General features: G+C 39.6%; 1 pseudogene; it reads left to right on the top strand.

The window, feature by feature from the left end:
• Nucleotides 1–8,155: 8,155 nt before the first annotated feature.
• The window catches only part of LOC147712721 (uncharacterized), a 41,358-nt pseudogene continuing 35,289 nt past the window's right edge, over nucleotides 8,156–14,224 (top strand).

The following is a 14,224-nucleotide window of genomic DNA, read 5'->3' on the forward strand; positions in this document are numbered from 1 at the left end:
TTTAGCGACCTCGAGTATCCATGCTGCTTGATTACTTGCGTGAACTGACAACTAAAATGAGTGTTTTACGCCAACAGGTGCATGACAGTCTTCCACAAGCTTCAGAGGATCCAGGCCATTCTATTGAACCTGGTTCGTGGGTTTTTGTGCGCAATTTCCAGCGGACCAAGAACGAACAGCCCCGTTGGACGGGACCTTTCCAAGTGCTCCTGTCAACGAGATCTGCGGTCCAAGTGCGAGGCAAGTGAAACTGGATCCACGGAGTGCATACTAAGTGGGCACCTTTGCCCTTACCTTACGATAAGTGGGTCCAGGAGGGACTTGCAGACTCTGAAACAGAAGTTGTCCCACGGTTCATACCGTTCAGCGATGCTCGACTGATTGGAACAAACTCAGAGAAAGAGAGCGATGACATTTTGCAAGAATCAGTACCTCCTGCTGATCGGTTGAACACTACAGAGCCTCACCTTTTATTTGCTGACCAAGAATTAGCTGGAAAATGCCGCTATAATTTGAGACCGAGAGTTATGGACAAATAAATAAAGACTAATAAAGTTTTATGATTTTTCTGTTTGCAGGCTAACTCTCCACCAAGGATCTACTAATTTTTGTTTTTCTTGAACCGCCATCCGGTTCTTGCTGCTAGGGTCGCGGTTGCCATCAGTCTTTGGAGTGCAAGCTTGAGACACTAGGTCGAGGGTTCTGTTGGCCTAAGGGAGTCTTCCTGGATTGACAGATGCATTCCTTAGCAGAATCAACCTACCACCGCGGGCAGCATACTTAGTTTAGGATGGATTTCTTTGAGTTTGAGAGACCCGTACAGACACTGACTTTTAGAAAACGGATATGTAAAATAATACCGAAGAAAAGATTTTTGATACCATGTGTATTTTTACTATTGAGTCTGATGATACTTATAGTTGGTTATGTAACATTTTCTTTTAAAATGACGTTCAATCCCACTGTGCAACCTACATCTCCACCTACTATTTCTTCTCATTCTTTTCATCCTTTGCCTGAGCATGAGGTAGTTAGACGATTGGAATTTGCTAACAATTCCTTCATCCAACTTTTGAACCAACACCAGTTAGTGATGAACACGACAATTGTTGGATTTGTGGTTTAATGCCCCATACGACCGATAAGGGTATTCCTTATTTAGTTTTGCCTTTTAGTTTAAATGGTTCGATTTGGGCTTATAGAACGATGTTTATCTATGCCCATAGTGTCTACCCCCAACGTTCACTGAAAGACAACCAGAAGAATAGTGTTCTAGTTAAAGGCATTGTCGATATGATTAGAGGGATTAGCACGTATGAGACTATTCCGAGAGATGAGACACTAGCCTACATAGGTTGGAACGTTATTGGATATGGAGTTAGTCTGAGTGTTAACCAGCGAGCGAAGAGTTCTCCACCGATTTGGATAGTGCCCCATCTGGGCCACTATTGTCTGCAGGGTAATGGCAAGATTCCGAAAGCTCAGTTAGGGAAGAGTGTTTGCGCTGAGACTTAAGTATTTGCGTCTCAGTCTTCCCCAGCGTTCTTAGCTGCTAAGGGTACCTACTTTGTCTGTTACGACAAAGCGTATACATGGTTGCCCCCTGACTTCTCGGGCACATGTTTTGTTTCTTTTCTGTTACCTCCCACTTTTACAGCTGCGGCAGATTACCATAAGACGAGAGTTGCTAGAGGTGTCTTTAGCCAAGAAGACACTGCAGGGCAAGAATTGGGAGATTTCTTTAAGGGTTTTCTGCCGTTCTGGGGACCTATGGCTAACAGTAGGAATATTCACCAGTTGACGAGAGTGGTTGAGTCCACCATAGTCGAAACTGCCGGTGCCCTTGGTAATGTGACTGCTGAGCTCCAGTCGGATAGACTTATGACACTTCAAAATAGAGTTGCCCTTGATGTCATACTAGCAAATCGAGGTGGAGTTTGTAAGCTGATTTAATCGAGCTGCTGCGATTCATTCCAGACAACGCTCCATCAGTCTTCCAGGCCATTTCCAAATTACATAAGATTTCCGATTCTGTCCATTTGGACGAAGGAGATTGGTCATTGATGGGATGGTTATGGGGATTGATATCCACTTGGGGTTGGAAGATTTTGATGGTCATTGGGATGGTCTTAGCTATCCTTTTTATGTTCTGTCTCTGTGTACAGTGTGCTCCTGCTATTTGTGGCCTCTGTGTTACTTCGTGTGCAAGGAGACCTGTCCAGAGAGAGGTACTAAGTAATAGGATGATGCTACAGCAACATATCGATGATCTGATGAATATAGATCCGGATTCAGATTAACATGGGTTTGGGTCTGTTGCCTATGTAAGGGCAAAAGGAGGGTCTGTGGTCCGTGGTTTGTGAATTGGGTTCGACGGTTCCGAACCCGTTCAATAAAGATCGTCGGAAATGGTGTCAGCAGACCGCAAATGGCGAGTGTAGCGTGTCTGAGTATTTTCGTATGAATTGATATAGGAGAACACTCAGTATTCAAGGATTTCGTTTGAACCTCTGGGTTCCATTTTGTATACAGCAGCCATTTTGTATGGTTGCCCTAACATAGGCCCGATGACTGTGGCCGAACGAGTCCTTGAGACACGTATGCTTTAGCTGACTTCTGGGTGACCTGGCCGAACTGACTCCTTGCCCGAGGCCGACCTTGCTGAGCCAGGTCCTTGTTCAGCAGCTGGTCTGATAAAGATCAAAGAGCAGGACGTGCCCGAGTTTATGGTACACTGCTCCCACCTTTCTATCTCACTTCTAATCTGTTTCTGCCTTTCCTTTACAACATAATCATTGATTTGGGTTGAAGGTTTTATGGTGGGTTTGTCCGGCCTGATCGAACAGGAAACTTGGAATTTGCTTGGTCATTTCTGGTGGGCTGGACAACGGAAGATGGGATTGTCTGGGATTGTCGTCATACGCTACTTTCAAAATGTTACACTGTCATTGGCCAGTTTGTATGCACCTAATGCTAATTTGAAATGTTGCCTGAGGCTTGATTTTTGGCATAAAAGACCATGCTCCGCTTATCGAATTTGTGCAGTCTCTAGTGAACCACCCGTGTGTGCTTCATAGATCTCTGTTCCTGGTTGCAGCCAATAAACTTTGGTCTTTGACGACATCAAGAAGTATCCCGTGTCTCTGTTTGCCAAGACAGGGGAACTCGAAGGTATCAGGCGTTCTCCCTGACGCCGCTGGGTTTTAAAACCCGGTCCTTCAGAGTGCCCTCTAAGGTCTTCAAAGAGAAGGGAGGTCCACCCAGGATACTCTATCCTGAGTCTCAAGCTTCTGTTCATCATGGTACTTCCGCATTAGTCAATGTGCGTTCTCTACATACACATGCTCTGTATATCTACAATCTCCTCTTGAATTCCAAGGAATATACCTTACTCATGATAAAACTGTGGCTGAATAGGTCATCAAATCCTGATATTGCCACAGCAACTCCCATGGGATGCGTTCGAAAGTGCCACATCCCATCTGGAGACAGAGAAGGAAGGACTGGGTTTTTGTCTCAGTGTCTCCACAGTTGTCACCTTCTAATGCTTTCATCTATCGCCCACCTGGATATGCTGGGTAGTTCAACTCACTCTATGAGGCTCTGGCTCATTTGTGTATCCAGTATCCTAATTTCTTGGTACTGGGAGATTTGAATCTTCATATTGCTGAGCGCAATATTAACCGGCCCAATCTTTAGTTGACACGCTAGCGTTATTTAATTTATGGAAATTAGTACCCGTCTCATCAAGCTGGTGATATTATTGGCCTTATATTTTAAAACTTTCCTCTTTTGGTTGAGGGGCCTTTGGTATTGACTTGGTCTGCCACTTATTCTTTTTATATGGACCAGTGTTTCCATACTCTTGCCTGAAAGGCCTCATAGGAATATGACTTTGCATGAGTGGAGCAAAATGAAACCCCATGAACTAGTATGCTTTCTCTCTGTTTCAGCTCCAGTTTTAACTGGGAATATTGAAAGAGATGTGGAATCTGCTAATGAATGCTTGCAGTCTGTAGCAAATATACTTGAGCCTCTGAAATCTTTCAATAACCGCAAATGCTGTCCATCAGGCGCCTTGGTTTTCACAAACTCCGGCCACTGAAAACAGGCCCTGCAAGAAACTGGAAAGACAATGGCATAGATACGTTGTGCCTATAGGTAAGGCTGTTTATTAAATTGCCCTGAAAAAATCATTAAGCATCAAAGCTGATCAATCCACCTTTTTTAATTAAATATGTATCTGGCCACAAATGGTCTACAGGAATTTTTTAAATGACAAAACCCTTTCTGCAACCAAACTCTTGCAGCCAGATAATCACTCCCTGTTCTGTGCTTTGTGTTGAAATATCTGACTTTTTTAAGGAAACTTCATAAAAATTCAGATGAACTTGAGTGAAGTCAATTTGAACGTTACAGAGGGAGCTGGACTAGCTCCCAGTGTTATCCCTGCTAAATGTGCCCTTACCAGTTTAATACGATTTCATTAGAAGAATTGGAAAATGCCATATTGATCTGTATATCAGGGTCATGGGGTGATCTGTGTCTGCCCCTGCTTCTTGCTCTGGTGACTAATGTAATTCTGTGTAATACCTCTCACTGACTAATCCCAAATCTCATTCTGCTACTATGATCTACAAAATAACCCTTTCTAGGCTCTTCCCTCCGTGCAACACCTCAAACCTCATTTTACTACTAAGATCTCCCAAACAACCTTCCCTCATGTATCCCTCCTTAGACTCATCCGACACCTCATTTTACTACTATGATCTCTCTAATGCATTTCTACAGGCTCATCCCTCCTCCGTCTTTCCTTTACTCATCCCAAACCTCTTACTACTATGACATCCCAATAAACACTTTATAGACTGTTCCTTCTTCTATTCCTCCATTCTCCTTTTCAATCCAACTAACAGACTCACATGTCTGCTACTCAAACTAACTCATATTTCCTATACTAATTCATCACTAATCCTCTTTTGGATTCTGGAGTAGCTTGCTACTCACCGAAAAGCGCTTCAACGCCTTGTCAGGGGTAGTAGGTGCTATAGAAATGCAATTACAATTAAACCTGTTTTCATTAACCTATTTAACGTTTCATTGCTCTCCTTTAGGGTTCCCTCTACAGGCTATGGTTGTCCTCTTACTTGAAAATCCTTTGGTGACCCCTGTTATACTATCCAACTTTATGCCCATCTCATTACTGCCTGCGGCAGCTAAGATGCTTCAGAAGTTGATTAACGGTGAGCCATCAAGATAGTTAGACCAGTATAGTCTGTAACACCCCAGTCAATCGGAATTCCGCCCCCAGCAGCGCACCAAAATGTCATTATTGGAAGAGTTCAGTACATCAAAATAACCCTGGACCAAGGAAGAAACATCGCCCTTATTTTATTAGATCTGTTTACGGCATTTGATACTGTCTTTCATAACACTCTTTTGCAACGCCTCTTCAAGATTGGTTTCGGTGGTCCGGCACTCAGTTAGATTCAGTCTTTCCTGGAAAATAGACAGCAGGTAGTTAGGATGGCACCCTACTCTGTGGGCATCAAACTACTTACCTGTGAGGTGCTGCAGGGCTCCTCTTAGAAGTGATGAAGCAAGGTAAAGAACAAGATTTTGCTCAAACTTGTGAAATTAATCTCCCATAACAAGTAATTAAATTAATAAGCTTGTGGTGAAATTACTAATCAACTTAGTTTAAGAATACATTCATCAATACACGCGGGATAAACTAATGTGCTTTATGTTGCAAACGCAAAGAAAAAAAATAATAAACTAATCTTGTCTATTGTCTTTGTCATTATTAAATGCGGCTGTTTAACTAATGGCATGTGCTTATTTTGTGTGCTTATGTTATGTCTTTTCTGTGATGAAAGCTCATGGAGTTCGTGTAGTTCCTAAAGGAAAGGTATTTATAATGCTACTTGTGCTTTTTGCTAGGTAACATAATTAACAGCGTTAATTAGTAAAGGGGGTGGGTAACAGAATGGGTCTCAATTCTTTAATTAATTGATGTCTTGTGTTTGTTTAATAACAGTTTCCAAAGTGAGGCCTAAAGGTGGTTCAGAAAACATGACTGACCGAACTGCAGACGTAAAACCTTGTCCAGAGTAAAGTCTTTGCACATGTGTAGCTGTGAAGATTTTTGCTGCATTGTCATTGTTAATTGAAAAAACAGTTCTTTGATCGAGTTGAACGTGCTCATGAAGAAAAGGCTCAAGGACAGGAACTTTAAAAGTCTGCCAAGGTTAGGAAGTAAATGTACGAAACTCGAGGAAAAGTTACTTTCTTGGGAAGCTGAAATATGTGGAAGTGAAAGACAATAGGGCTTATGTGAAGCCTGGACTTGGTCAAGAACCGGAGATGACCTAATACATTTTATCGTGGACTGACACAGGACAGCCAATGAAAAGCTCGGATTTGCTTAAAAGAATGTAAAATGTAGAAAGTTTAGCTAGAAAGAAAGGTATAAAACCTGACACTATGAGCAGGGAAAAAACTCTTGCTTTCCGATTCCTGATTGACGTGACATGCTGTTGGACTTTGGCGCCTGTAAGGACAGCAGACTTTAAAGGATTTTTTCCTTTTCAGGTGAAGTGAGAATTAGTCAGGGAAATAGATTTAGGGAATGAAAACTGTTATTCTGCTAATTATTCATGTTACTGAGCTTGCTTTGAAAATGTATGTTTATTAATTAATTTCCTTATTAAAATGCTGCTTTCTTATTTGCTTATAAAATAAAGATTCTAAAACGTAAATGCTCTTTCTTTATGAAGAATAAAGTTAATAAAATTAGATTTGAAAAGACAAGCTGGTCTTGTTTATTCATGGTCTAGTTTCCATCTGTTGATCCAACCGCCTTAGTGGTTTGATTAATAAATGATACATGTTTAAAACCATGGTAAAGGAAGATAAACTGCAGTTGTATATAATTATGTAAATAATATGTGAATAGTTTTAATTAATCACACCACCAGATTCAGTAGCTCAAAAATTGTCTCATTGGTATTATGGGCCTTTATATGTGTTTCACGATTAATGGTGAGTATTGAGGTGATAGGTAGCGTTTATGAGACAGTTTTTCAATCAGAGCGCTGGATCAATTACTTGGTATCAGAGTTACGGTTTCTATGGTAACTAGCATGTTACACGGTAAGACATAGGATTGATGTCTAACACATGTTAAGTTTGTTCAATTGTTATATGTAGTCGAAAGGTTTTTTCCAGCAGTGTGAAAATTCCTGGTTTGTGCCGGCATGAGAAGTGTGACAGGTGAAGTTACACAGTGCATTTGTTCTGTTTCAAAATAGTGGTTCACAAGTGTTGTGGTCGTACAGGACAAGTTTAGGGATTCTAGGTGTGTAAGGTAGAATGCATAGTGAGGATTGTCTATGAAATCATAGCTTTCGAGTATAGGGACTTATGTCCTGTTTTAAAACTCACTGTGAAAAGAGTAGTAGAATTTATCTAAGCTTGAGTGAAGGGTAAGGAAGCGTTGTCTATCTTACTGGCGAGTGAGGATTTCTATTAGTGGATTAAAGTCCTACTAAAGAATTATGTATGCATGTTTAGGGATTTTCCTGTATGAATGTGCATAAATGAATTTGTAATGTACGATCAAGTGAAACTCTAAATTGTCTCTAAGGAGGTGTAAAATATCTCTGTATGTGCATTTAGAGAGAAACAAGTTTGTTATTACCTGCTAGAAGGTTAAAGTAGCTTTACTTTATCGACAAATTTAAATATTCTGTGAAAATAGTGTCGTCTATTTCACGTGAAAAGAATACTTGAATGTTTGGGAAAGCTATCACTTTATTTTAGCGAAACAGACAAATGGTTTGTTTTTGTGGAGTTATTAACTGAATTCAATTGAAAGATTTGTAAATATGGTGTTGTGAAAATTTTTGTAAAGGAGGTGTCAGTTTAAGGAGTGAGGGACAGAGCAGCTGCAGCGGTAGCATACGTCACAAGTGTCGTGCTGTGATTCGCGCACACATTGGTTCATGTGACTAAGGCAAGCTTACAGCTGAATAGTGATGTAGCTCAACTTGATTGGCTTGTAGGTTAGTTTCGCGCATGGATTGGTTGGTGTTGGGGAATAACAAGGAAGTTGTTACGATCTTTCCCGAAGTAAGGGAAATTGTTTAAAAACATGGAATATTATTACATGAAGGAGAAAAAGAAGCTTTCATGGTTTCAGAGATTGAAAAACAAAATTAAACCTGACAAGAAAATTTTAACGCGAGGTGGAAGATTACTTCATACGTACAAAACACCTGCAGCTTATATGTTGGGTGAATATGGTTATCATACTTGTCTTTGGATTGAGAATTGGATGAAGTATACTGAAAATGATGGTGTATTAGCATGGTCGGAAGATGGATCATTTAACATAGCAGTTTTAAAAAATTTAAGAGAAAGAATGATGAAACCTGTACCAAAGCCTAGACCTACTCAGTTTGAAGCTTTAGTTGAATGGGAAGATGAAATGTTTGAATTAGAATGAGAGAGTAGAGGAATATTAAGGGGAACAGGACTAGGTCTTGATAGAGAAACACATCAGGATAGAATGCGTCGATGGAGAAGTGCAGACATGTGTGATGGCTTGTACCCAGTGAGATTAATTGATGAGGTAACTGGACAAAAGTGTACCAAAAGGAAAAATCATATTAGTGAAGAAAGTGATTCAGAAGATGCGGTATTATAAGAATTTTATACTAGAAAACCGCCACTTTATCAACCAGTTTGTACATGGACTTCTCCAAATGCCCCTCCAAGAGAAATTATTGATGAGACATCTCCTAAAACAAATCCGAATTGTAGAAAAACACCTGAAAGAGTAGAAACGGGATGTAATTCAAATATATCATGAGAAAATAGTAATTATACTGAAACCCCAGTTCAGAGAAATGAAACCCCAAGAAATGAAAAAAGAACTGAAAGATATGAGGAATTACCAAGTACCTCAGAATATATTCGTTCTACAAATGAATACAGCAGTTAACTAAAAGCATGGAAGCAGTAACAGTACCTATAACGATTGGACCTCTTCTTCCAATATTTGATCAGAAGGAAATTAGGCATTCAGCTTTAACTGTTCCATTAAATCCGGAAATACAGAAAGTGACTGAAAAATTGTATACAGACTTGTCTGAAATTCATTGAGAAAAAATAATGATGCCTGACTTAAATTTTAATCAAAGTTTGTCATGTAAAACTCCATCTGGTGCAGAATCTGACTCTTTAACTCCAGAAAAGAGTCTGAGTAAAATAGATTTAACACAAACCCCAGAATGTAAAATACTTGATATTGCAAAATTGAAAGCAGATTTAGAGGAATTATTAATTGGAACGATTGGAACTGACAGATTGAAGGCATATCAGGATGATGAGTTATTATTTATTTGCAAAAGCATAACATGCAAAACGAAAAAAAAATATGATCAATTAGAGGATATGGCTTTTGAATTAGAAGTAGATTTAAGTAAGCAGAAGAATTTGCAGAAAACTTATAGGGTGGATTTCTCTGAAAAAGACATTGAAAGTATGTATACCACAGGAAGAATCACTCATATAAAAGATTTAATTGTGATTTTGAGAAAATGGGGTGAATTAAGTAAATGGAGAGTGAAATGGGCAAAGAAAAAAGATGGAGACAGAACAAGTTTAGCTTTTCCTATCAGAGAAAAGGAAAATGTAGTAAGTGGACAAGGCAGGACATTTTACTGTTTACAAATGATTTTCCTCGATTAAGAGAAAAACCTGTAGAATGGTATCGACAGGTAGACAGATTTGTGAAAGTTTCAAAAGTTTTGTGGATTGATCTTGATGGATTCTTTGACATAGTTGTCCCATCAGATCTATGGACAGAATGTAAAGCTTCTATAAATTGGCCTAGAGAAGAATACCCTCGAGATAAAGAAACAGGTGCTCCTTCACCAGAGGTAATGAGAAAGTACGATCAGGTAATTGTGTTTTTGAAAAACAAGATTCCCCCGAAAGAGATTGATTGGGTTAAACTAGATAGAACAACACAAGAGCCAAAGGAATCAGTACATTCATTTTATGAAAGATTACTGCTGGTATTTAAACAATACAGTGGTTATGAACATTTAAGTGAAAAGGATATGAGCCATTTTATATACAGATTTGTATATGGCTTAAGACCTGAAATTAGTGAAATGGTAAGAACTGGAATAGTTGGTTGGCAATCACACACAGTAGATGATATCCTGAGAAAAGCAAAATACTTTAGTGATGAAATAGATGCTAAACAAAAGAAGTTTAAAGAAAAGGCTATGGGGGCACAGGTAAAAGTGGCTGAACAACAAATAGCAACTTTAGGAAATAGGGGGCAGATTTATGTTAACTGGCGCATCCCCAGGGATGCGCCAGTTAACATGCGCCACAGTGCGCCACAGCTCCGCCAGCCATGGTGCGCCGCATTTATAATGCGGCGCACCATGGTGCAAAAACGGCACAGGTGCGTGACGCATCTGTGCCGGAAATGTGTCGCATTGCTAGAGTTGCGTCGCAAGCGCGACGCAGCTCCAGCAAGGCTCAGGGGTGCCCCATTTTAACAATGCTGCGTCAAGACCTACGCCTGCTTCAAGCAGGCGCAGGCTTTTGACGCAGCATTGGCTTAAAAGTGACTGAGTGAAATCTCATAGATTTCACTCAGCCACTTTTGCGAGGCGCACCTGCCCCGGAACGCCCACCCTGCGCCGGAACGCCCACAAGCGGCGCAGGGCTTTACAACGTGATGCATCTGCCTAGATGTGTCACGTTGTAAATCATTCGTAGGGATGCGCCACGTTTACGCCGCCTTGCGTGACGCAACAGCGGCGTAAACGTGGCGCAAGGGCCTCATAAATCTGCCCCTAAGAATGTTGATCAGAATCAAGGGAAATTTAAAGGTAATTATAATAAACCAAAATTGATGGGAAATATAGAAGAGTTAAAACAGAAACTCCCATGTTTTAATTGTGGCGAAATTGGACACTGGAAGCGTGAATGTAAGAATCCGCCCAAAATTCATTACAAAAATGCATCATTAAATCCACAGATGCAGAATGAGATAAATCAGCAGCAACAGCTACAGCGACAGGTAGTGATTCAGCAAAGTCACTTACCACAACCGCCACTTCCAAACTGTGTAAATGTGCAGAGATACAGTGCAGAAACAGGATTCAGCGGAGGTGAACAGGTAAACAGATCGCCAAGAGTGAATGTGTTGAATGTGTCTCAACAATATTGGTTGAAAGAAGATGGAGGGAGTGAATCTGAAGAATACTTCTGACCGTGCCTGAGAGAGGAGGAAGAGTGTGTGCTTGGAGCCACTCTTGAGGTAGATCAATCTGGTCCATTTGTAAATAGTAAAGTGAATGATGTAGAAATTACTTTCCTAGTGGATACAGGTGCTACCCGTTCTACTGTTAGATCAGTGGAAATAGAAAACCTTCCTCTCTCTGGAGAAAAGATCCAAGTAGTCGGTGTAGCTAATCAGCAAATAAAAACAGATTTAACTGAACCAGTTGAAGTTGAAATAGGTAAATTTAAAGACATGCATAGATTTGTAGTTTGTGATAGCAGTCCTGTAAATCTATTAGGTTGGGATATATTATGTAAAATGAATTGTGCAATATATTGCTCACCAGATAGTATAGAGCGTCAAACTCCAGAAGAAGATGGGCTTTACAAATTAACAATGTCAATGGTTGAGGCATAAGAAAATAAATTATTTCCTGTGTTTGATAAGAATAATCTACCTGAAGAATTAAAAGACACAGTGAATGTAAAAATGTGGGATTTCACTGGAAATGAAATGGGCTTGATGAAAAATGTAGACCCAGTAAAAATAACAGTAAAACAAGGAGCAGATTATCCAAACATTCCTCAGTATAAAATGAAAGCAGAAGTGATTGAAGGTGTTACGCCTGTAATAGGAAAATTCATAAAACAAGCTGTTCTAAAAGAAATTGAGAGTAGCCCATGTAATTCACCAATTATGGGAATTAAAAAGCCAAATGGAACTTTCAGAATTGTTCAGGACCTGAAAACGATTAATAAGATTGTAGTTCCATGTTTCCCAGTTGTACCAAATCCAGCGGTAATTTTATATCAGATTCCACATGATGCAGAATGGTGTACAGTTATTGATTTGTGTAAAGCATTCTTTACTGTTCCATTGCATCCAGAAAGCCAACAAATGTTTGCGTTCCGGTTCAAAGAGCGTATTCTAGCATGGTGTTGAATCCCTCAAGGGTACACCGAAAGTCCATCTATTTTTAATCAGTTGCTAAATAAATCATTGGAAAATCTAGATTTGTCTGGAAAATCTATGTTAGTGCAGTATATTGATGACCTCTTTGTGGCCGCAAAAACAAGAGATAATTGTGTAACAGATACCATTACTCTTTTAAATCATCTGGCAGATGAGGGACATAAAGTATCTCCTGCAAAATTACAGTTTTGCAAACAAGAAGTAAAATATCTTGGTCACAGAATTGCAAAATGAGTCAGACAAGTGACAACAGAAATAATAAAAATGATTCAAGCAATGCAACCTCCAAAAACACAGAGACAGGTTAGAATGTTTCTAGGAATGGTAGGTTATTGTCGCCAATGGATTAGTGGTTTTCAGTAATCGCAAAACCACTGCAGAGACTGACAAAAGCAGACATAAAAGACCCAATTAGTCTAACGAAAACTGAATTAGAACATTTTGAACAGTTAAAGAAAAGTTTGTGTGAAGCTCCAGCACTGGGAATGCCTGATTATGAAAAAGAATTTGAGCTGTATTGCAGTGAAAGAGAAGGATGTGCATTATCAGTTCTTATTCAAAGACATGGAAGACTGGGAAAGCCAATAGCATATTTCTCAGCTGTTCTTGACCCTGTTGCAAAAGCATTACCAGGTTGCTTAAAAGCAGTAGCTGCAACAAGTGTAAGTTTGGAACAAAGTGAAGGAATAATAATGGGATTTCCTGTAAAAGTATATGTACCACACTCAGTTGAAATTCTCCTCACTAGAAGCAAAACACAACATTTGACAAATAATCGGCTAACAAAATATGAAAAGGTTATTCTTGGCTCGGACAATATTTCAATTTCGAGATGTGTGAACTTAAATCCTTCCACATTATTACCTGACACTACTGAAATAGAAATCAGGGATGAGGTTGATCATGAATGCCTGGATGTATTAGAATATTGCACTAAACCAAGACAGGACATAAAAGATGTCCCGTTAGCTGAATCAGATTATGTTTTGTTTGTTGATGAAGGTGTTCTGAGTGCAGCATATTCAGTGTGTACAGTTGCAGATGTAATTGAAGCTTCCCGGCTCAAAGGAATTCGTTCAGCACAAGTAGCAGAATTAATTGCTTTGATTTGTGCATGTGAATTGGGAAAAGAGTTAAAAATTACCATAGTGACTGATAGTCAATATGGTTATGGTGTAGTCCATGACTATGGCCAGCTCTGGTCTCAAAGAGGTTATTTAACTTCTGCGGGATCACCAATAAGAAATGCTTAGCTAATTAAGAGATTGATTGATGGAATTCAGCTACCAGAAAGAAGTGCAGTAGTAAAGTGCACAGCACATAAAAAAGGTGAAGATTATATAACAAAAGGAAATTCTTATGCTGACACAATAGCAAAATTCTGTGCCAAACAAAATGTGTCCATTAATTGGGACAAAGAAAATGAACATGTTTTTAACTCACTTATGCTAACATCTGTAGTTGAGACTTGGCAGGGAGTAAAACAGTTGCAAGATGAGGCAAATGATGAGGAGAAAAACACATGGTTAAAAGCAGGATGCAGACAAAGAGAAGAAGATGAGGTTTGGGTTTACAAAGATGTCAGACCAGTAATGCCAGATAGTATGATTTCTGACATGGCACGCATGTACCATGGTCTAGGACATATTGGTAGAGACTCAATGATTAGCTTATTTAGACAGATATGGTACAATCCAAAATTCAGGATAATTGCAGAGTCTCTTTGTCAAAGGTATCTTATTTGTCAACAGATTAATACAAACAGAAAAACTATTGTGAACATGGGAACCATAGGACGGGAGGGTGGTCCATTTACCAGAACACAGCTTGACTTCATTGACATGCCACCTCACAACAAACTCAGATATGTCTTGGTGATAATCTGTTTGTTTTCAAGATGGGTGGAAGCATTTCCAACACGTCACAATGATTCAGTTA

Source organism: Lissotriton vulgaris, chromosome 5, assembly GCF_964263255.1.
Source record: "Lissotriton vulgaris chromosome 5, aLisVul1.2, whole genome shotgun sequence".
NCBI lineage: Eukaryota > Metazoa > Chordata > Amphibia > Caudata > Salamandridae > Lissotriton > Lissotriton vulgaris.